This window comes from Bombina bombina, chromosome 2, assembly GCF_027579735.1.
Source record: "Bombina bombina isolate aBomBom1 chromosome 2, aBomBom1.pri, whole genome shotgun sequence".
Taxonomy (NCBI): Eukaryota; Metazoa; Chordata; class Amphibia; order Anura; family Bombinatoridae; genus Bombina; species Bombina bombina.
Window position 1 is genome coordinate 1379719347 of NC_069500.1, and position 21586 is coordinate 1379740932.

Below are 21586 nucleotides of genomic sequence, written 5' to 3' on the forward strand. Positions count from 1 at the left end.
AGGGGCTGACCAATGAAAAATAAATACTTTGCTAATGCTATGTTCCACAACCTCTCTTACATTTTCGCTGCTCATTGGAATGTGCCAGTACACGGACGGGACTAAGGCTGACATATGGTTTTGTAGCTCATGTACCATGTGTATATCACGCACAGCTTGCTACAAGTGCATTACAAACAAACAGATGAGAGTGGTTCTTTTGAAGATGTCTCTGTTAGGGATGAGCGCCCATCTGTCAAAACAACTTCAGTCCCCCAACACTAACACACACCGACTTTGAAATATCTTTGGCAAAATATGATCTTTAGGTTTTGTGCGTTTTTTTTGTTCTCTTTTCTTAACAGCGAGCCGCTAGAGTTTAGCATAAGTTTTTTTTTTTCCTATGCTACTTTTACAAATAAATATATCTTTAATACCAGGGTTTGACACTCCATACTTATGTAGTAAGGCCAGATCCATCTTAGTAATGTAACATAAGAAAACCGGAACGCGTCAGAATCTGACGGCTGGCCTACATCTTTTATTTGCTTTTGTATCTTGCTGTTTTACTAAATGGATTTTAACTTGATCAAATAAAATGGACCTTTTATTCCAAGACGATTCTCCTTTTTGATGTTCATGCAATTTTAAAATCTTCTTAATTCAATTAAACGATCAAATTGACTTTGTTTTCTTGTTATATTTTGTTAAAGAGTAAAACCTAGGCATGCACAAGTTGAGCACTAAATCACAACAGTATATGGAACCATATTTCTAACAATATTATACACCGATTCACACACTTATGCCATTTATTGTATAGCCTATCTAAATGTACTGTGAAAAGGGAAACATTATATTAATTAGTAATCGCACTTCAGTTTCATTAAACCTCATACACTTAGAAATGTTGTTTTGTAGTTGGAGTGTGACAGAAACCTTTGTCTGTAAAAGAGCTAATGCAACAAACGTTTGTAAAGGACAGCTGACTTTTAATGGAGGAGTGTGCACTCACTTGTTTACGTGCACATTTTCTGAGGCAACAGCTTCTACTAAGCATGTGCAAGAGTTCACAGATTTTATATACATCTGTGATTGGCTGGTGGCTGTCACTTGATATAGGGAACTGAAATTTACTAGGGAAAAAATCTACTTCTTGCACTGTCCTTTAATTATGCATTTGTTGAAGATGGAACTCTGCTGTTTTCAATGGTCATGTTGTCTGAAAAACCTGTGACTGCATTAACTTTGTTTAATTTGTTAAAACGTATTCCCAAGAACGCATACCTAGGTAGGCTTATAAGCATGCATGTCTTCATAACTATTTAGCAGCAGTGTTTGCAACAATGTTTTTAACACTGGTTTACCATGTTGCAAACATTGCTGCCATAAAGGGCTAAATTTATCAAAGCTGAGGCGTACAGGGGCACGTATACGCGCCCCTGTACGCCTCAGCACGCCTGTGGCGGGGCGAAATTGCCCGCAGGTAATCAACATTGCACACGAGCGCAATTTTACACTCGCATGCAATCCCGCCCCTTGCCCGCGCACAGCCAATCACATGCGGGCAGGAGCCGTCAATCTCCTCGGTCGGACTCGACCGCAGAGATTGAATTTCGCCACCTTAGAGGTGGAGAAGAGCTTAGGGAAGCAGTGGTATGGTGACCGCTGCTTGATAAATTACAGCGAGCAAGTTCTTGTAAGATAAATCTTGATAAATCGAGCCCATAGTATGCTCCTGAGTCTACCTAGGTCCATATGTAAATAGTAACGCTGCCAACGAAAAAAAGGACATTAGATCCCTATTTCAAACTCTGGTTTCCATCTTCCTAGATATCATGCAAATAAAACAAACAGCTGTCATGACAATCTAGACATTAAAGATTTCAGAGATGGTTCTAATGGAACTTGTGTCCCTTAAAACACACAAGCTGGTCCCTTCATATGAATGGTACATTTCACTTCCACAATATGAAGATTCCCTACTAGCGACAGGTGAATGCTAGTATTCAATATTCAATAAAAAGAAGCTTTTTCCATAACATCTGTAATTCAAATATTAGCATTTGCTCTATGAAAACATTAAAAAGGCAGAACATTTGTTGTACCATTGAAATGCCAAAAGTCTAATATTTGACCCCAATATCTAAAGGGCAGCATATGCCCCATATGAGCCCGCCAAATGCAAACATGACTTTGTAACCATAATATTGGAGCAAAAGGAAAAAATGAAATCGAGCAACAGCCGAGAAAGTAAAACTCTTCAATACTTTATTGAACTTCTTTAAAAGTCAGAACACACATAGTGGCTAAAACGGAGTGCAGCAAAACACATCTGACGCGTTTCGGCTTCAAGCCGTAGTCAAAGCTGAAAATTATGCTGTTCCCACACTGTTAACTGGCTACCACAGCCCTTAAAGGGACATTAAACACTAAATAAATGCTAGATAGAATTATGCATTCAAAGAAAATATTAGTCTGAGAATAACATGTAGATGCATTTTTAAATTAGCTGTTTAAATAATAACAAAATAAGTGTAAAGTTGTTGTGCCTATAAACAATGGGAGCTGCCATGTTGTAACTTAGGTTACTTTTTCTGCTGTGGCCAATTAGGGACAGTTATAAATAGGTCACTAGAGTGTGCAGCTAATGGCTGTGTGAAATATAACAGTGGTCTGCACTTCCATTTCTAACAGGAACTGAAAAGCTCACAATTTCAGAAGGGGACAAAATAAATAATGAAAGTATATTGCAGAGTTGTTTTTATATATACAGTTTATCATTTTATATTAACATCTCACATTGTTTAATGTCACTTTAATATTATGTGTACATTGTAGTTACATGACAAACTTTTATAACATTTTCTGTATAAAAGTTACGTCAACTATCCAAAGTACAAATTACTTGCATAATTAAATACAAATTGATTAAATTATCATTTGTCCAACAAATATTGAAAAAAATAATTAATATTAGCTAATTATAGCTTAATATTTGCTTAAAAGTGGTTTGCCCATTATATAAGCCCGGGGGAGAACAATGATTGCTAAAGAAGAAAGGACAAGAAAATGTTTATTTACTCAGAACAGGAAAATCTATTTAAAAAAAAAAGTAAATATTTGTGTTTAATTAGTTATTTTCCAAAATATTTTGGAAGCACAAGAGCCAAATGTTTCAAGGCACAAAGACTCGTCTGGTTCTCATTATATGTTCATATTCAGCTCCTGTTGGTGGAAAAGCTGAGAGCTGTTGTCACGATATCTGAATACTTTCTTTGTGGAGCTGTGTATACACATCATAACATTCCTATGATTACTTCCAGGCTATAATATAAAATGATTTTGTTTAATGCTCTAATGTGGAAAATAACCAACAAGCCCTATAGGACAGTTACAGAGTTAGCCTCCAATACTGACATGAATCTCTACTTAATATATTTATTAGAATCACAATTCTACTTGCCAAAACCATCTGTAATACACCTGCTGTATCAAAAAAAACAGTGGCTCTCTGGCACCTGGGTTTGTCAAGCCCTGTCTTAACCCCTTGAAGTATGGTCACTTATTGGGTCATGAAACATGTATTAACAGAATATATAAGTGCATGACAAATTCTATTATATTCTCACTCTATACTAGTTGTGACGGTTTCCTCACATTATCTTCCATTCTGTAGTCGGAGGACTAGCGGTAAAACACCACCTATAAGGCATATTTGAGCTATATCTTGCTAGACACGTACGTTTTGCTGGGCCTTTATATGGCACCAAATACATCACTTTATGTCTGGTTCCATTTTGTATTATGATTGTAAAGAGACCTCTCAGACACTGCAGAAGTGTGAAATGTAACATGTATATATAAATTATACACAGTTATGTTCTAATACTAAAGATGCTGTGCTATGGAATATTTTACTCTCTGCAGCCTTATAGAATCACCTCAGCTGTAACTGCCAATTACAGACTGTGTTTTGCTTGTGAACTGCAACAGTTAGGCCCATGCTAATGAATTGGAACACATAACTTTTGCAACAAAATGTCCCTTTAAGACCTCCTGCCCCCAACTTATACAAGAGTAATCAGTGTGTATTTGAGGACAAGGGAAACCACCTGTCTTTGGGATCTTTAAAAAAAGAAAAGCACTGGGATTCTTACAGCATTTTGTTAGACACATAAAGGGATGTTAAGTTCAAATTTTAATTTAAAAAGAATAAGAAACACTCGGCAATGTAATGTTATTATTTTTCTATATTTTCCTGTAATTTACCTTTGAAAATTTTATTTTTTTACAAGTCCCCCAGAGAGTTTAGACATGTGTGTTATGCAGACTTTAGAAACTGACCCTGCAACATACCTCACAGGAAATTACTTTATCAGTGCAGGGTTTCACTTGTATCTGTTCCTAACTGACAACAACTGAGTTTTGTACACATTTGCCGAGATTAAAGCACTGAGAAATATGGATCTAGCAGTGATGTAACTCCTTGACTGCCTGAAAAGCACGTTACCCCTTGGCTACTGTGATGAGAGTGGGAAGTGATGTCACCAGATTGGGGGCGGGGCTTAGGTCCGTTTGTCTGTGTCGCAGTTACTGAAATGAAATCAATGCTACCAGATGTGTGTTTCCATGCTTTACAATAAAATAGAGTTGTACCATCTTTGCTGTGTCCTGCATGTGTCCTGCATCTCATGACATGGTGTCATAAGTTCTTGCCTGCGCTTCTGTTTCCTGATCGATGACAATGTCAAAGTTTACCCCACCTGAGCGTTTTGATTTCTCTCAGCCTGCAGCTTGGCCCACATGGCGTCAGCGGTTTCAGCGCTTCAGGATTGCTTCCAAGCTGGACAAGGAGAGTGGTGAAGTACAAGTTAATTCTCTTTTATACTCTATGGGGAAAGATGTGGAGCCAGTGTTCAATGCCTTTACTTTCCAAGAAGGGGAAGAATTTGACTTTGAAATAGTTATGAATAAACTCAGTGCCCACTTTGTGCCCAAAAGAAATATGATTCATGAGAGGGCTTGTGTTGACAAATGTGCTCAGCGTGTGGGAGAATCTGTGAAGTTATTTGTACTCAGCCTGTATGAACTAGCTGAATTCTCTGAGTTTGGTGTTGCTAAAGAAGAGCAAATCAGAGACAGAATAGTCATAGGAATTGCAGATGCTGAAGTCTCACTGTAGCTACAGTTAGAGTCTGATTTAACATTAGATGGGGCTATTAGGATGGCCCGCAAGAGTGAACTGGTGAAAAAGCAAAGTGCTGATCTGAGGTCTGAGAGTATTGTGGATAAAGTGCAGCAGTTCAGGAGAGCTGCTAGTGAAAGGCACAGTGTGAGCGGTAGACCAAGGGCAGCAGATAGGCCCAGAAGTGGATGGGTGCAACCGTGCCCATGATCAAAGTGTCATATGCCCTGCTAAAGACAAAAGATATAGAAAATGTAACAGGATGGGCCATTTTGAAGTGGTGTGTAAGACTGAATATATTAAGGAGATGCAGGTGGATAGCGACCAGGAGGGTCAAGAAGTGTCCTTTGTGGGGTCTGTTGTTGAACGGCCGGGTTCAGAAGATGATTGGAGGGTTAATCTTACTGTAATGGGAGCCAAAGTTGCCTTTAAGATTGACACAGGAGCAGACATCACTGTAATGTCTCTTGCAGCATTCATATAGCTGCCTGGACAGCCCTAGCTGGCGAAAGTTACAACAAAAGTCCATAGTCCTGGTGGTCGCATTGATTGTGCAGGGAAATTTCTTGCCAGCTGCGAGTACAAGCAAAGGAAATTCACCATGTGGGTGCATGTGATTAGAGGTCAGTGTGTTAACTTATTGAGCAGAAAAGAAGCCTGTGGTTGGGCCTAGTAGCCAGAGTGAATGAGATCTCAGAAGATATGTTTGGTGAATTGGGCCTACTGAATTGCAACCCAGTCCGTATATCACTTAAAGGTGACGCAGTCCCATACAGCATTACCACTCCCCATAGAATTCTGTTCCCACTCATGCTTCAAGTGGAGAAGGAGCTTCTGCGTATGAAGAATATGGGGGTTATTGAAGAGGTTGTTGAAGCAACTGGCTGGTGTGCCCCCATTGTGCCTGTTGCAAAGAAAAACGGGAAGGTACGCATATGCGTAGACTTGAAAAGGCTGAATGAGGCGGTGAAGAGAGAGAGATATGTGCTGCCGAAACTTGAAGACATAGCTCCAAAATTAGCTGGATTCTCTACATTGGATGCTTCTAGCAGATACCTCTAGATCCAAAGTGCCGCAAACTGACTACCTTCATAACACCAGTAGGTCGGTTTTGCTTTTGCAGACTCCCCTTAGGGATATCCTCTGCTCCTGAAATCTTCCAAAGAGAAATGAGTTCTCCACTAAGAGACCACGTGGGCACGTCAGTCGTCATGGACGACATCTTAGTGTATGGGTCTACATTGGAGGAACATGATCAGCGATTGAGTTGTGTACTGCAGACTATCAGAGAGTCCGGGCTGAAGCTAAACAAAGAGAAATGCCATTTTAGGAAAGCTGAGTTATGTTACTTTGGGCATATCATCAATGGGGATGGCATCAAGCCAGACCCCGAGAAAATTTATGCTATTGAACAGATGAAAAGTCCTTCTGATGTACATGAGCTGAGACAAATATTGGGCCTTGTAAATTAGGTGGGTAGGTTCCTTCCAGATTTATCCACAATACTACACCCTACCACAGAGTTGCTAAAGAAAGATGTTGCCTGGGTCTGGGGACCTTCACAAGAAGAATCTTTAATGCAGGTCAAGTCCCTGCTGGGGTCTGCCCCAGTGTTGGGGTTCTATGACCCTTCCAAAAAGACTGTGGTTAGTGTTGATGCGAGCAGTTATGGATTAGGGGCCGCCCTGCTGCAGCTGAATGAAAACAAACTACAGCCCATCGCCTACTGTTCCCGCACACTGACAGCTGCTGAGTCAAAATACACCCAAATTGAGAAAGAGTGCCTGGCTGCAGTTTGTGAGCGCTTTCAGCGTTACCTAGTGGGTTTAGAGAAATTTAATCTGGTGACTGATCATAAACAGCTAGTCCCTCTAATCAACTCCTATGCTTTTCCAATGCAGCAAACAGAAATCTATCTCCTACTGATGAGTTCCAAAAAGAACGAAACAGGCTGTCTAGTGAGTGATTTCTGGTTTGCTGTCATAATCCTGTTTAAAAGGATCGCTGTGTCAAAACAGTATTTTTGAAGCAAAAAAAATGAGAATTTGCAGATCTAATTTGCATATCTTACCCACAATTCTCTTGTGCATTGGAAACATTGTATATTAAGAATTTCTGGGGAAAAGCAAGCGGGGATACTTGCCTAGATGTACTAATTTCCTATGCAAATATTTACATTGATTTCATTTTGAGACATGGAGGATTTTAATTTCAGTTTTTTATCTCCCCCCATAATTTTAATGAATTTATATATCCTACAAACTATACGTGACATATTGACATTCATTCACAAACAATCATAATGATTGTCTGTGAATGAATGTCAATATGTCATGGTTGTAAATTATGCCTGCCTGCCTGTCTGCCTGATGAGCCTGTCACATACCTCCCAATATTTCAAAATTTGAAAGAGGGACACCCCTGCACTGGGAGTAAAAAACAAGCAAAATTTAAAAAATATGTCACACTGTTGTCAGTCTGCCGTGGCACACCTGAGGATCTCTCACGGCACACTAGTGTGCCACGGCACACTGGTTGAAAAACACTGGTGTAGGCTATATAATAACACTACCCCTGTATTGTGTAGCTATATAATAACACTACCCCTGTATTGTGTATCTATATAATAACACTACCCCTGTATTGTGTAGCTATATAATAACACTACCCCAGTATTGTGTAGCTATATAATAACACAACCCTGTATTGTGTAGCTTTTACTCTTCACCTGCAGTGAACATGCCCTAAACTGCAGATGTCCCAGCTAGAGAAAGGAATTTTCCTTTTGGGGGGGGGGGGGGGTATAGATACATTCCTGTTTCCATAACAAACAATTACAGTCATCTCGTAACTCTTATCAACTACAGGGGAATTAATTATCCTAAAGCAAAACTCATGTGCTAGAACACTACAGAAGCTATTTATTGTGATAAAATTAAGTTCTATGTTCACAGTTCTGCCCGTTAACCCCTTACTTGCACTCCACGCAAAGGGAGTGAGATCTGTCAGTCATCTCTCTCCTTATTCTCTTTCTTGTTCAATTACAAAGAAATGAGATAAACGATAATGAGAGATGGGAATGATATGCCCTGTATGCAATGATGTCATCTGTGCGCATGCGCAAATTACGTGGGCGCACATTCCGACAGACAACTATGGGGATGGAGATTGCCTGAATACTTTTAAACTAAATTGGCATTCAAGAGTAAAAATAAGATCCTAATAATTATAAAAAAAATTCTAACTGTGAGATTGATTCCAATGTTGTTGATCGTCTTTATCTGTTATTTTGCCGTTTCCGATATTCCTTTTTCAACACTGAAGCGATCACAAGGCAAACGAGAAAACTATTTCCTTATTGGAAAAATATAGGATCGGATATCAGGAAAGTCACCCATACAATGCATGAACAGCATTAAAGGGACATGAAAACCAAACATTTTCTGTCATGATTCAGATAGAGAATACAATTCTAAACAACTTTCCAATTTACTTCTATTATATCATTTGCTTTGTCCTCTTTTTATCCTTTGTTGAAGGAGTTGTAGTGCACTACTGGGAGTTAGCTGAAAATATTGGGTGATATGTGAAGCCACCAATTCACAGCTCCTGAACCTACCTAGGTATGCTTTTCAACAAAGGATACCAAACAAATTAGATAATACAAGTAAATTGGAAAGTTGTTTAAAATCTCATAAAAGTAAAAATTGTGTTTCATGTTCCTTTAAGTTCAGCAATCACAATCCATCCGACCATAGATTTACGACTAAATATAAAAACAAAATAGACGCATTGAATTCAACAGCCAAAGGCACTTGATAAATGTTCAACACCCACAGATCGAACGATATCAGGTAAATAACGAGATCTTTAAACAATAAATGTTGCACGGACTCATAAAAGAAAATGGTGCTGCCCGTGCCAGTAACAATAAGGCCCTTTGTGATGATGATTACATCGAGCTAAATAAAAAATACTGAACATGTTATTGTCGTCAATTTAATGTAAAAGAAAACATATCTACATATCTGGTGGCGTTACATACATACACCTTGTGATTGGTTAACCAGGTGTGTTCAGCTAGGACCTAGAAGTGTATTATTTGCATGGAACTGAACTTATCCACTTTGCAGGTGTTAAACACATAGTTAAAGCATTTAATTGTTGTGCCATTACAAGTTTTTAAAACATTATATAATTTATTTTGCACACTTATATCCCTTTAAACCACTGATCATGCTTAAAAGATACAGGAAACCCCAATATTTTCTTTCATGATTTGGATAGAACATACAATTTTAAACACATTTCTAATTTACTTCTATTATCAAATTTGCTTCATTCTCTTGGTATCCTTTGCTGAAGGAGCAGCATTGCACTACTGGCAGCTAGCTGAACACATCTATTTAGCCAATCACAAGAGACAAAATGTGTGCAGGCACCAATCAGTAGCGAGCTCCCAGTAGTGTAGGATATGTGAATATTATTTTTCAACAAGACTAACCAAGAGAACAAAGCACATTTGAAAATACAAGTGAATTTCAAAGTGTCTTGAAATAACGTGCTCTATCTGAATCATGCAGGTTTAATTTTGACTTTCCTATGCTATATCTAATACCAATTCTGTGAATAGTTTATGAATATATTTTCAGGATTATAAAAATCTTTTGAATTATTTTAAACACACATTTAGCTGTTGATTATATTAGTGTTACAAACATGAGTGGACTTATCCTCTTGGTTGGCAAACACAAACCTAGATATTCTGTGAAACTGTGAAAGGGTTGATTTGAAAACTAAATGACAGCTTGTTAGCAATCACTAAAACAATTTAGCTTACAGTATAGCTGGAAAGGGTGTAATAAGGATTTGCACTATTTATGTAAGGTATTTCTTAAATAAAATATGCGTTACTTAGTTTTTTATACAGAACTAGTTGTTTTTCCCCATTTGTATTAAGATATAGGACAGGACTTTTATTCTACTAGGCAAAAAAAAACTAAGAATCTCTGCTGCCAATTCTGATAATGCAGTTCTCTAGAATGTGTACATAACTGAACTGAGTGACAGGTACACTGTATATAAATGTGTTCAGTAAATGTATGCTGTATCCGGACTGGCACTAACAGGATGTGTACACCGACTAAACATTTATGGTTTAAAAAAAAAAAAAATCCACTTCCCAGGTGGCAGTCAGCTTCACAAAACCCTTACATTTCTTACATTTGGTCAATTAGTTTTTACCTAAATCCATTGCATTTTGCGGTTTGCTTTTAGGGAGTTAAAAAAATTTCACAGCTTTTATTTTCAGTCTGTAAAGTACATTTTAAAACCTTTATTTATAAGCTGAGCAGAAATGGACTTGTTCTCTAGTAAGTTTTTACTGGTATACTTTCAGTACACACGCTAAGGGGTAACGCAACTCAAGGGTACATTTTTTTATTATATTTTTACTTCCTAAATGGACAGCAACTAATTAAAATTGTTTGCTGATTGGTAGAGCTACCCAGGTGCTGAACCAAAAATGGGCCAGCTCCCAAGCTTACATTCCTGCTTTTTAAAATAAAGATACCAAGAGAACAAAGAAAATGTGATAATAGGAGTACATTAGAAAGTTGATAAAACTGCATGCTCTGTAATGAAAGAACAAATTTGAGTTTTAAACGGGTAAGAAACCCAGAATTGTTCTTCATGATTCAGATACAGCATTCAATTTTCAGTTTTCAATCTTACTTCTCTTATTAAAATGACTTTGATCTCATGATGTTCTTGGTCGGATAGAATACGCACGTAGGTAGTGTGCACGAGTCTGGAGAACTTTTGGCAGCAGCTTTTGAAGACTAGATTGTGCATACAGTGCTGCAATCTATAACACTGTTAAAAGCATTCTTGCAAAACTGCTACCATAGAATGTCCCAAAAACAAGCATGCTCTTTAGCATCCTACCTGCTTTTCAACAAAAGATACCAAGAAAACAAAGTCAATTTAACAATAGAATTTTAAAGATTTTTTGTTTTGTATTTTTTTTTTATTGTACATCCTACTTAATAAATCCCCACACACACATTTTTTATAGTTACCCATCAGGGAGAAAAGTTAAAGGGATATGAAACCCAAAAATTGTCTCATGATTCAGTTAGAGCAGTGATTTTAACCAACGTTCCAATTTATTTCTATTATCAATTTGTTCTATGTTCTCTTGGTATCTTTTGTTAAAAAGCAGGGACTTCTGCTTAGGAGCCGGACCATTTCTGGAGCACTAAATGGCAGCACTATTTCCTGCCATGAAGTGCTCCAGATGCCTACTTAAGTACCTAGGTATCTCTTCAATACAGAATATCATGGGAACAAAGAAAATTTGGTAATAGAAGTAAATTGGAAACATTTTTAAAATTCTATGCTCTGTCTGAATCACAGAAGACAATGTTTGGTTTTGATGTCCCTTTAATTGTACACTCAATATTAAAAGGGCTATTATAGTGATAAAATGAAATGCTCTAATTCGTATGACCCAGCTGTGCTTTAAACGCGGCTGATTGAATCAGCAACAGTTTCCTTTCTGGAACAGCAGTTCTCTGCAGCTCCTATGCAGTACTTTACCCAAACACATAGCTATGCAGGGTCAATAATGATAAAAAGTGCATGCTCTAATACAAAGGGTATCTGTCTACAGAACTGGGCCACAAAATCTCGCTACCAATAACATCACACTTCAACAACGTAACCAATCCCCCATCTCAACAAAGGTGTGTAAGGACAATCTGGTAGTTACGGTTAAAAGGGACAGTGTACTGTAAAATTGTGTGTCCAGTGACTTGTTATCCCAGCTGCAGAGTATAAAATGTATGAGAAAGTGATGTTTTGCTTTATTTGTGTATATGAAATAGCTAATTTTGTTTTTTGAAACCACAACTCATTAAAATGGGATGATCTTGCAGGGAAATCATGTGTTGTATCACTTTCTGTACACACACACACTTCTTTAGATAATCTCTGTCTGTATACCAAAGCCAAGTAATTAAAGAGAACAATTGAAAATTAAATTGTATTGATTATCTCTTACCTCCCACTGGGAGTCTAATTTCTTTTGCTGGTTATGCTTACATAGCTTTTCTATAGCCTATACTTAAAGGGACATGAAACCAATTTTTGGTTTTCACGATTCAGATAGAGCAGGCAGTTTTAAGCAACTTTCCAATTTACTTCTATTATGTAATTTGTTTTGTCCTCTTGGTATCTCTTTGTTGAAAAGGATACCTAGGTAGATCAGGAGCTGCTAATTGCTGCACATATATGCCTCATGCATTAACTAGCTCCCAGTAATCCATTGCTGCGTCTTCAACAAAGAATACAAAATTATATAATAGAAGTAAATTGCAAAGTTATTTAAAACGGTATTCTCTATCTGAATCATGAAAAAAAATGAATCTTTCAGTATAGGTAGGGATATCACAGGCAAAATCGGCTATTTCAAATGCAGAAATAAAGGCAAATTAGCTATATGTAAATAATTTAATATCCAGGTAAAATGGATCATAAGGAACAAATTAAGGGGGGGGGTAGGTTAAATGTTAGTTCCCTGGTATCAATTCATGAAAAATAAGCTATCTGCAATCCAAAGGGTTAACAGGAGGTAGATACATAAATTGATGATAGACAGATATAAAAATAAAGGGGGGTTCTAGGCAAAAACCCTTATAAATGTATGAAATATATTTTATTTTCTGTATTAATATCCAGTCACAGTAATGTAACTGACATTGACACTGCAGACAAAAGGGGTTCATTGCATTCGGGAGCAAACCAACAAGAACACGGGGGAGGCCAACTTCAACATATACACATTTTACTTGCAAACCAACACCCCCCTCATAAGCACAGCAGCAGCCGCCGCACAGCCTCACATCTGGCCCACACACACCACCACAGGCTTGGCCTTTTGTAACCACAGGCTGCCAATCCCCATCACGAGTACAGTGCACACCCCCCTGCATTAACGTATTGTGTAAGCCCGTGTTCACCTTCAGCAAGCTGCACATGGGAGCCTAGTAAACATAAACACCAAAGGCGGCTGGGAGCAGCAGGCCAGGCCTCCAATGTGCTCATGCAGTACCCTGCTTGCCATAAGATAATATTACCTCATGTAATTAAAAACAGGGAACAAACACCAACATTAGTAAGATATTTAAATATGCATTTACATAAAAAAACATTAAACATCTTTAAAAAAAACAGTTACTAGGAGGAAAAATGTATATAACCTTTAAACGCCAAATTAATGCAGCTATTAATGAATGCATCAGAAATAACCATTGTCTGGGGTTTCTGTGCACTGATAAAACGCTGTAAAAAATATTACACCCCAATATATCCTGCACAGTACACCCCAATATATTCTGCACAGTACACCCCTAAAAAATATTCTGCACATTACACAAGCAGCACTCACTGAATATCTCTAAACATTCCAGAATGTTTCAGTCACTGAGAGATAATTCGGTTTTACTCCTCTGGGATCCAAAACCAACCAAGGTCCATAAAAGCCTGGGGCTTAGTACTACCCAGCGTGCAGGATGCCCCCCAAGGATTACATTAGGGGGTCGTGCTTCTTGCAATTATCTGGCACCCGTTACATTTGTATGGAGCACAAAGGGGAGATATACAAAGAAAATAATACAAATAAAGTATATAATTAACAAAACAGCTTGGAGTTTGTGATGGGAGAGAAGGGGAGAAATCATAATTTAACCTCTTAGCTGCCAGACACAGTTGCAAGGCAATGTGTTGCAGCCCTCTCTGGCAGCCAGGGGGTTAGTCAATGCACATTATACAGCTTGGCACAGAGCTTGCACTTACCCTTCACCCAAAAGAATGGGCAGCCAATGTCCAGATGTCTGATCCAGATGTCGCTGTCTTTTTTTGTTTTATTTCCCTCCTATTCTGCAATGCCAATAAATCCTTCTGTAGGAATATCCAGCAGCTGGCTCTGCCACCCTGTAAGAGCAGAGGGCGAGGGTGCAGCCCTGCTTAGGTTTAACAGCACAAGGGCTGTAAGAGGAGATGAAACTGCAAAAATAAATTGGGATCTGGTTCAGAAAAGCTATATATAGGACAAGCACGTAGTGTAGCTGCTGCTTGTGCACAGCCTCATGCGGTCGGCAAGGGAAATTAGCATTTGTCTGGGCTCTTTTTTTTCCTTCGTTGTGGGCTGTAGAGAAAGGACCCTCCCTTTGCCAGATCACAAGCTGGGTGTCTGTGCAGGGAGAGGGGAGGAGATAAGCAGAGAGAGGGAGGAGGAAAGCGGGCAGGGTTAGTTAGATGGATGCTAAGTTTAGGGGAAATGATACTATACTAACGGTACATAGGGGAGATGATACTATACTAACGGTACATAGGGGAGATGAGGGACCGGTGATAAGGGAGGAAAGGACAGGGGTTATATGAACAGAAGTCGGGAGCTTAGTCAGGATCAATGAGTTACAGACGGTAATGGAAGGCGAGGAAAAATAACAGAGATTAAGAGCAATAACTCATAATATGGCAAAACAAAGGGAACTGAAAGACTAAGTTTTGTGTCATATTATGCCAAGTTACTGCTATCAGATTTACTTTCTTCTTTTGGTGTCCTTTGTTGAAAACAAAGCAGGCAGGCTCAGGAACAGGCAGCAATGCACTACTGGGAGCTAGTGGGTGAATGATATCTCTACACATATACCTCTTGCCACGGACGCACCATGTGTTCAGGTAGCTCCCAGTACTGCATTGCTGCTCTGTGGCTGACTTTAGATATGTGTTTAATCACTTTGCAGGGGTTTAAACACATAGTTATATGCATTATATAATGCAAGAACAAAATGTTCCAACACATTACACTTATATGTCCCTTTAAGTATGAACATGTCTAAGTATTTATGTATAGTGATGCCATCCAGCAGCTATTTACCAAAGTGGCCTATTAAAGTTGAAAATAAGAAATAGAAATAAAGGCCATAATGGTCACGCTTCTTCCATATTGGAATCTAATAATAAACAAATTATCATTTAAAATCAGTCCTAGCAACTTTAGTTACTGATTTCTGCTGTATATTTCATAATGCAAATAGCGAAGGTATTTTTTCCCCAGGCCAGAAGAGGTGGCAGCCCTATGTAGGTATCGTGTAATGTGTGTGAGTGGTACATTGCTGAGGATGCTGAGTAGATTTCTGCATGAAAGGAGTAGTTTTTCAAGGGTACGGATACAGCAGTGTAATTAGTATTTGTACTGCCCTAGGCACTGGTAAATCTGCTGCCCCGCAAACCCCAAAATGTTTACCTTGTATTTGAAATTGCCTTGTATTTCTCACAACCAGAAACCAATGATTGGTCCAGCACACTTACTAGACAACCAACCAGGAAACATACACCTACATTACGAGTTTTGCACTAAACAGGGTGCGAAACGAACGCAACAAAAGTTGCATTATTTCACCTCCATAGCGCTGCCATTACGAGTTTCTGAAAATCCTCCTTGTGCGTGCGATATGGTGGCGATATGCTCCATACCGCACAAAAGCGAAGGGCTGCTTTGACGTGCTCGTGCATGCTTTCCCATATAGACATCAATGGGGAGAGAGTGTTAGAAAAAAAAAACTAACACCTGAAGCGTGGAATGGCGATCGCTGTAACGCAACCCCATTGATGGGGGAAAAAAAGTTACGTTTAAACCTAACACCCTAACATAAACCCCTAGTCTAAACACCCCTAATCCGCCGCCCCCGACAACGCCACCACCTAAATAAAGTTATTAACCCCTAATCTGCTGCCCCGACATCGCCGACACTAATTCAAATTATTAACCCCTATTCCGCCGCTCCTCGACATCACTGCCACTATAATAAATGTATTAACCCCATTCCGCCGCTCCCGACATCACGGACACCTAAATAAAGTTATTAACCCCTAATCTGCCACTCTCGACATCGCCACCACTAATAAAAGTTATTAACCCCTATTCCGCCACTCCCCTATCACTGCCGCTATAATAAAGTTATTAACCCCTAAACCTCCGACCTCCCACATCTCCGCCACTAAATAAACCTATAAACCCCTAAACCGCAGGCCCCCCATTGGTAGTTTATTTTAGGCTAGGGGGTGTTTTTATTTTGGGGGTTTTATTTTATTTTTATAGGGCTATTAGATTAGGTGTAATTGTTTTTATTTTTGAAAATTTCATTTATTTTTTTTGTAATCTTAGTGTTTTTTATTTTTCGTGATTTTAGTGTTAATTATTTTTGGTAAACTTAGAATTTTTAAATTTTTCTTAGGATTTGTTTTTTTTTAGTTGTAATTTAGATTTTTTTTTTGTAGTTTAGATATTTTAATTGGTAGTTTATTTTAGTTATGTTAGGTAAATTTATAGTTTAATGTTAGGTTTATTTTTATTTCACAAGTTTTTATTTATTTTAAGATAGTTATATTGTAATTTTAATTTAAAGTTAGGGGGGTGTTAGGTTTAGGGGTTAATAGTTTAATTTAGTGTTTTGCGATGTGGGGGCCGGCAGTTTAGGGGTTAATAGGTTTATTTAGTGGCGGAGATGTGGGAGGCTGGAGGTTTAGGGTTTAATAACTTTATTTAGTGGCGGTGATGTCAGGGAGCGGCGGAATAGGGGTTAATAACTTTATTATAGTGGCAGCGATTTTGGGGTGCGGGGGAATAGGGGTTAATATATAGTTAGATAGTGTTGGCAATGTGGGTGGGTGGCCCATTAGGGGTTAATAACTTTATTGAATAGTCGCAATGTGGGTGGGTGGCAGATTAGGGGTTAATAGGTTTAATATAGCGTTTGTGATGCAGGAGGGCGGCGGTTTAGGGGTTAATAGGTAGTTTCTGGGTGTTAGTGTACTTTATAACAGTTTAGTTATGAGTTTTGTGAAACATTTTTGTTAAACAAAATCCATAACTACTGCTCTCAGATGGCGGTAAGGATCGTGTCAGTATAGGCTGTAATGCAAGCATTTTAGCCTCACTGCACAACCTGTAATACCAGCGCTATGAAAATCCCACCCAAAAACTTCAGACAGGACATGCAATTTTTTTTTTTTTTTTTTTTTTTAAATTCTTTTTATTGAAGAGACATAGGAGCAAGACAACATATTCACATGCATTCAAAGTGAGATTACAGAGAATAAGTTACAGCAGAGTTCTAGGTTACATTATAAGCATCGATATACAGTTTTCGCATATTTCCAAGAAAAAATGAAAGATACTTATGTATCTAGAGGTACATAAAGCCCGTTCAGGGATTTTCTTATGTTGCACCCATGTCCCTAAATTTTATAATATCATCAAAACTAAACTAAGCTAAATAAAAACCTCAACTAAACACTAACTAAAATAAAACAAAACCAATCCCCTCTCCCCCCAAGAACATGGATATATATATATTTCACCCTGTAAAGCCGATTGATAATGTGGTCCCACAAGTAAAGGTTCAGTGTCATAATGAATAATGGTTGTGTGCGAGTGTTGGACAATTCGAGATACGCCATAGCCCGTGGCTTGTGGACCAGGAAGAGGGATCTAAAGAGTAAGACCGTAAGGACCATTCTTTAACCTGGAGCTTGTGTTAGATAACAGGGAATGTTTGGAAGCTAGAAAAGTAAAAGACAAGAGGATAATGTGCTGAGGTCTATAGGAGTAATACAGCTGGCAGCTAGAAAGTTTACCTCTGTATTTATGCAATGGGGGACATCCAGATGTACAATACTTCCAAGAATGTATAGGCAAAAGAAACTTTTGGCAGCTTTAAATATATAGATATGCTCAAAGTGGGGTGTTGACAATTCGACTTGTATTTGTGTTGTCAGCAGTATAAATGGGTACTACAGATGGGTTGGGTATACAGATGCAGCAGTCAGACGATTAGTAGTTTACCGCCATAGGAGCTAGAAGGGGGGGGATGGGGGGCATGGGGTGGGGGCTCCCTGCCCAAGTGTTAACAGCGTTGGTACCCCATCAAACAAAGTTATGAGACATGGGAACAAGACAACATATACAATCAAAGTAAGACTACAGAGAATGGGTCACAATCAGAGTTCTAGGTTAAGGACTACATTATAGGCATCGATATACAGTATTCGCATATTTTTGAGAAAAATGAAAGGTACTTACGCATTTAAAGATATATAAAGATTGTTTAGGCACTTTCTTATGTGGCACCCATGTCCCCAGGTTTTATAATATCAACAGAACTGAACTAAGCTAAATAAAACTCAAATTAAACACTGACTGAAATAAAAAATAAAACAAAACCAAACCTGGTTAACTATCTATGTGCATAGTTTCTCATGTTACATTTATAGAGAGCCAACTGATCAAGAGCCCGCTATGTAAGGCAGAAGAGATATAAGATATGATTGTGTCCATAAAACAAAAAAAAAGAACAGTATGATCTTTAACAGCAATATGCAGGACAGATAACACCACATATATTTATGTTTTCATAAATGCCACAACTAAAGCGTTTCACAACTGGCATCATGGAGTCCTGTACAGTCATAGATTACACAGTGAGCTAAAAAGCTAGCAAGGCAGTCAGAGTATAATAAAGTCATAGTTGTCAGTTAGTTATGCCCTAATTGAGCAGACAAAATAATCAGGGCGATATACTAGCCAGCATTCAAGATAGTCGATCAGTCAGCCAGCCAATGCCCCTTGCTCTGCAGTCATATTCGGCACTGTCCTGAACATGGATTCTCAGTGTGAGCTCATGTGCCGATACATGGCGTCTTGCAATAGCTCTGCAGAAACCTCTCCAAGCTGCTTCAGGTTTAATGGTGAGTGGTGTAGATGTAAGATTAGTCGTACCTTGATGGTAATTTTGCCATCCTCCACGCTGAACCGCGAACCTATGTTGCAGGATAAGGGAATTCTTAGTGTGCTTTATAGGGCTATGGGAGTAATAGGCAGTGCTTCCCTTATTGCTCAGGTCTTTGTGAATATGCACCAGAGAGTGTGAGGGGGGCGACGGCAAGCCCCAATACAATTCACAGTATGGCTCCGCAGAAAGTTCCAGTAGCTGCAGGTGTAGGGGAGCTGTGGTTATCACTGGTGTCTCCGTCGCTGCCCCCAGCTGCGCAAAAGCCAGGTCTGGAAGATCGCTCGATGTCTCATATGGGTAGGATACAATATCATGCGTTATAGAATGCCGGTCAAGGCCAGTGTGACTTGAAGTGTCTCTCTCCGACTGAGGGGTTTGTTCCGAAATATTCAGTGCTGTGCAGAGATTTGTGCAAGAGGATATAAGCAGATCCAGTCTAGGCATGAAAAAGGCTTTTATTTCAGCCAATACTTGGAGGGTTGCATCCGTTTCCCCTGTAGTGAGGGTTTCCACTGTGCCGGTACACCACATGGCAGTAGCTTGCCTGTCCCTTTGTTGCGTCCCTTTTTAGATATGCGGTTACAAAAGTATGTACAGAGTGGCAGCAGAGCACACGCCACGGCGCCAAATGGCCTTCTTAGTCTTATGCTGCGACCGGGGGCTAGGGCAGATGGAGTGCCCTACACAATTAAAATATCGACTGGCGATGCCCAGGGCAGGGTCTCCCAGTAAGATGTATGATGTGGGGGTCTGGATGGTCTGGCAGGACATGCAATTTTAAACAACTTTCCAATTTACTTTTATCATCAAATTTGCATTGTTCTCTTGGTATTCTTTGTAGAAAGCTAAATTTAGGTAGGCTCATATGCTAATTTCTAAGCTCTCGAAGGCCGCCTCTTGTCTCATTGCATTTTTACAGTTTTTCACAGCTAGACAGCACTAAAACATGTGTGTCACATTTAAAAACATTGTGCTCACTCCCATTCAGTCAGCACTAATTGGCTAAAATGCAAGTCTGTCAAAAGAACTCAAATAAGGGGGCAGTCTATAGAGGCTTAGATACAACAGTAATAAGAGAGGTAAAAAATATATCAAGATAACCGTGTTGGTTATTCAAAACTGGAGAATGGGTAAGAAAGGGATTATCTATCTTTTTAAACAATAAAACTTCTGGAGTAGACTGTCTCTTTAACGATTAAAAGCCACCCAAATCCTGCTCAGCACAAGCCTAGTCGGCCTACGATAAAATCCACCTCTGGACCAATAGAGTTTTAATCTGTCTCTTCACAATAGACAGGAATCTTTTAAATTGTTGAAACTGATCTTCCATAATTTGGGAAGATACTATGTTTACTGGAGTAGACTTACAGGGCTCCATGTACTAAGCCGTCAATTCATCCGTCATTGTAGACGCGGATAAACTCGCCGTTACTCGCCGCGGGCGAAATGGTGTCCGCTGTCGCTATGTACTAATATTCCCCCAATAAATAGACAAGTCTAGCCCGCCGCGAGCAGTTGCGGATTGTTGATAAATTTGACGCCTCGCTCGCCGCGACTAAGCTGATGGTACTTAACTTTTAGTTGAATTGTCTGGCCAATTATTAACACGTGACATGCAAGGTGTCACGAACATCATAGTAGTCGCGGGAATAGAATTTTGCTCCTATAAAAGTTCAACTTATCTAAACAACTTTATTATTGTTCAAAATTTTTTGAAGAGTGATAACAGAGCGTTATTTTTGTAATATTTATTTACAATTTGGATATGGCTTCATCTGGATCTGATAATATATAAATATTAATATAAAAATAATTATAAAGATTGACAACTAACAATACAAATTTAAATAGATTACTCTTTAATTACAGTCGACAAATTGGGCGCAATTTATGTACATGGAAATGAGAGACAAATTAGACGCCAGTTATGCTGTAAGTACAATGCTGATATTACTGCCTTTTATATATGTCTAGACTGGCGTCTAGATTGACTTTCCTATTGTTTTGTACCTTGCCCGCCACCTAAAAGGTGGCGAGGCAAAAATAGCGAGGTGGGAGCGGAAATTGTAGCGAGCGGACAAATAGATTTTTTAGTACATTCGTTTTTTGGCGAGTTGGTGGTCAAATGTGTCTAATTACAGTGAAAAATGGAGCGGTAGCGAGGTTTGGCGGATAAGTACGCTCGCAATTTTAAAGATGCGAGTTTTAACACAATTGACGGCTTTGTACATATCAGTTTGCGAGTTTTGACGCGAGATTTGTTGCGGGTAGCTCGCTGACTGCTTAGTACATGGAGCCCACAGTGTTTATATCAAACCGTATGGCAAAACAGGAAAGAGATAAATAAACTGCAACATCCCAAGTAATCAATAAAATATAGAGAAATCAATACAATATTGTTACACAGTGTAGTGCGGAAATGTTCTGGGTGACTTTAAAGAGACGTTGTATTTAATAATTTTCTATCATGCACATAAAATGTCTGAAGAAATGCTAAGTGAAAGCTGGTGGAATTAGTTGAAACTGATACAGCAGTATTGTTTTGTACTTCCTACTAATT

The 21586-nt window shown here is 38.8% G+C and overlaps 1 protein-coding gene across 1 annotated transcript in view; it reads right to left on the bottom strand.

Moving 5' to 3' along the window:
* RNF24 (ring finger protein 24) overlaps positions 1-14338 on the bottom strand; it is a 354461-nt gene extending 340123 nt beyond the window's left edge. The window contains exon 1 of the mRNA XM_053704299.1: positions 14024-14338. The gene's annotated coding sequence lies outside the window, so the exon portion shown is untranslated. The remainder of the gene's footprint in view (positions 1-14023) is intronic.
* Between the last annotated feature and the right edge of the window lie 7248 nt (positions 14339-21586).